The sequence below is a fragment of the Colius striatus genome, chromosome 3 (assembly GCF_028858725.1).
Source record: "Colius striatus isolate bColStr4 chromosome 3, bColStr4.1.hap1, whole genome shotgun sequence".
Lineage (NCBI taxonomy): Eukaryota > Metazoa > Chordata > Aves > Coliiformes > Coliidae > Colius > Colius striatus.
This window is the reverse complement of record NC_084761.1, coordinates 88462593-88466464: the sequence shown is the minus strand read 5'-3', so window position 1 is coordinate 88466464 and position 3872 is coordinate 88462593.

Genomic DNA, 3872 nt, shown 5'->3' with positions numbered 1-3872 from the left:
CCGGGCAGACCTATTTGTGGGACGTGCTCGTGGCCGCCACCGCCTCCCGCTACCGTCGCGGCGGCAACGACGGCCAGGCCCCACCCCGGCCGGGGAGGGCCGGGTCCCCGGGGGCGGGCCGGCGGGCCGCGGAGGGCCGGGCTGAGGGGAGCCCTCCGGCAGGGCTGGGCGGGCAGAGCGGGGAGGGGGGCGGGCGCTCCCCGCAGCTGAGGGGCCGCGGAGTAGATGCCAGCCGTCCGCTGGTAAATCACCACCCAGAGCGGGAGCGGGCCAGGGGCGATCCTCTCGACGCCACTGGCTGTGGGTGTGGGTGCGCGCCGTGGGTAAACAACATGCAGGTAGTTACATGTAAGAGACTGTATGTGAAGAGAGCTATTGTGCCCTCTGTGAGTGCAGGGGGCGGAAAGCCGGCAGTCATTTGTCTTCCTTCGTGCGTGACTTTAACGTTGTCAGGACATTTGCCACCACTGCCACCACAGGGTAATTAAGGTTGGACCTCAGTCATTAAACACAACAGCACTCAGACATGAATCGCTTTTTTTGTGTTGAAGCAGAGGCATGTGGAACTAAACATACTCCTTGTAGCCACCCATTCACGGCAACTTGTACAAGACACTTTCCAAGAGTCAAAGAGGAGCCACGGGGCTCCTCATCATAATTTTCTTCCTGAAAAGATTTAGTAGCATCTATATAGTAGTATTTGAAAGTATTGTCAAAGACTTCATTCTTGAGGTTTTGTGTTCTTTATTATTAATCACAAGTTATTCAGTAACACTAACAGATGGAACAGAACATCTGTCGAGCTCTTTTAACTAGTCACCCACACAGCCTTCATAACATGCAGAGTAAACCTTACCTATGCGTGCCATCTTTATCAGTAAAACACTCTCGTTTGCTCTGAGGTAGCAACTAGTCATAACTTTCAAACTAATTAATCTAGGTATGAGTTGAGCTTGCTTCCCCAAAAATTAATCTGACTTCAGGAGAAAGACCTCTGACATAGCTCACTATACCAAACTTGGCAAGTCTTACTTGCTGCTTATGGCACTTTCAACCTTGACTTGTGCCAGCAGTTCCTTCTTCTGTCTTTTTTAATTTCAAGAGATAAAACTCATGCAATCCTGCAAGGTACTACCTCAGTCTTTCTCCTGATGGGATCCCATGAACCAAGTTTAAGTAGGCACAATTTACTGACCAGCTGCGTTTAGCTATAAAATCACAAGAAGGAGAAGTTAGAATGCTGCTTTTTAAGAGCCTCTTGAATGCACTAGGTATCATCCAGAATCCCTTCAGTTAGTGTTTTGTTGTTTCCTCTCCAAACAGCTGCAGTCTCACTTATGTAAAAAAAAGGTGTACATGACAGCTAAAGACACTACGTATCTTCTGACAAGAAAACTAAAATTTTGCTGTAGAATGCATCTTGCCACTTTTGTAAAGGTAAGATTTATTAAATAACTTTCTCTAATACAGAGCAACATCTAAAATACACAAAATGTCAGTGTTTTGATATAAACTTGCCCTTTAAGGAAACGGGAGACTAATAAAAATGAAAAGTGTCAGGTCTGAAACATGGATCAGAATGAAACAAGAACACTGTGTGTAGGTGACATGAATATTTTCATTATTTATGGTGACTGTTAAAAAGAAGAGGTTGGGGAAAATGGTTCAAATTACAAGTAACAGTCTGTGAGTTACTGCTGTTAGACCACACAAACTTTCATAGCTGTGTAGATGTTCCTACTAGTTATCTCTTTCTATAGTCACACTTGAAGCCCTCTAAATAGGATGCAGGAAAACAGTGAATCTGGACAGGTTCATATAGCAACTTTGACTGGAGAGTTTGCAATCTAGGATGAGAATAAGGAATTTCACAGAATCTCTCGTAATTGATTTATCAGTCTGCATCTCATTCATTTCAGATTAAAAAAGAATCTGAAAGGTATTTCCTGCTGACTGTTGTCTCATAGCCAAAATAAAGCAGATGGCATCATTTCTCTCACATAGTATATGTATAGTTTTGCCACTGCTAGGATTGGGAATTAATTATATTCTGAGGTTACTGATCAGGCTCCAGTTCATTATAGGAGATAAACAAGAACAAGAAGAGATACCTTCATATCTCTGCAAGCATTTCTTTTCTTTCAGACTTCATTTGAAAATGAATTTTCAAAATTCAGATGAATGAATTAAAAATTCATATTTAAAAAACAAAACAAACATAAAAGAATCCAGAGAGTAAGGCTAGGAGAAAAAATGAGAGTCACAACAAGTATAGGGCGTTCCTCCTGGGAATAGTGAGTAAGAGGTTTTATGGGCCAATGCTACTTGTTGAATGCCTTTCACTAGGATTTGAATTCAAATGTGGCACTAAAAGCTATTTCAGTGGTAACTTGTTCAATAACAGTTCTCCATCACTTGGAAAAATGACCGTTTCATGGGTTCTGAATCACCTCTGTCTGGTGGAAATGAGGCTTACTGCATGGCTGGAAGGGAGATGCCTCAAGACAAATCCAGAGCAATGCAGGAAATGTTACTGGTGACTCAGTGGGTATCTGTCTTCTCTCTTGAGAGCCAAATTGTGATTTTATGCAAGTCCCAAAGGACAGTGAAGCATGTAATTGCCCTTTGGAGAATATCAGGAGTTAGCTCCAAAAGTCACATACTACATTCTAAACTCTTTTCTTCCCTTTCTCATGATAGGTAAAAAAGTCCTTGTTGACTTTTTATGAAGGTAATTGTTGTGTTGTACCTGCTTGTTTGCATCTCCTGGTGTACATGCAGGGCAGGTAGCTAGCTGGTCTTACTTCTGCCTGGCTACACACATATGGTCAGAGTCATGGATCCTTGTCTCTTCTGTGCTGTGTAGTCCATGTAGCCATGTCAGAGAAGTAGGGTGGCACGTGACACTACACCATTAATAGTGAAATGCTGCCTTAGTTCTGCACTGGGGATCTATATGCTGTTGGTAAAGAGTGTGCCATTTTGATGATATCGAAATCTAAATTTATGACCCCATGACCATTAAAATGCATATTCAATTGCTTGACCATAAGAATGTTTTTCACTCTGTCTTGTCCCAATCAAAACTGAGTAATGATGTATCAGCTGATTTAAATCTCTGTCTCTCAATTTAAATCAAAGTATTGTAATTCAGACACTGTCCTAAATCCTGTTATTCTAATTAATCTCTGTATATTTATAAGTCTTACAAGTTGGAATGAAATTCTATGTAATCCAAATATTTTTAATTGTTTCTTTAATATGGTTAAAGTTCAGAAACATTCACTTCTGTTATAACATCACTGTACGAACTGTGTAAGTTAAAGACCACTCTGACCTCGCCATTGTGTTCTCTAAATTAGGAGCACATGTTTAATATTCATCCTCAGTTCCTTGTAGGGGTATTTTGAAAAGAAATCCAAAGCACACTTCAAACTGGAGTATTAAGCACCATTTATTTATCAGACTGTCTGCATCTCATTTCCTGACCTAAACAGCTAAAGTCCATTGGCACTCCTGACATTGTAAGTCTTACAAGCTGATCCAAGTGAACATCTGTCAGTTTGTTTTCAAGACTGGACACTGCAGAAGAAAAGAAGAGGTAAGTGGAGAAATAAGACTTTCACAAACACATCAGTTCAAACAAAGCGAGAACTTTCTCAGCTACCTTCATAATCCAGGCAAGCTGTACCTTAGAAATAACTTTTAAAGGCAATTTATTTCTTTTTCTCCTGCCCCCTAACAATAGGTGAAAAGCAGGGAACATTTTTCTTCTCTCTGTTCTGCTCAAACTGATGCAAATAAATATTTTTGGATGCATTAATGAGTCTAGATATACATTTAATAGATACTTTCAAAGTATACTAAAAGCA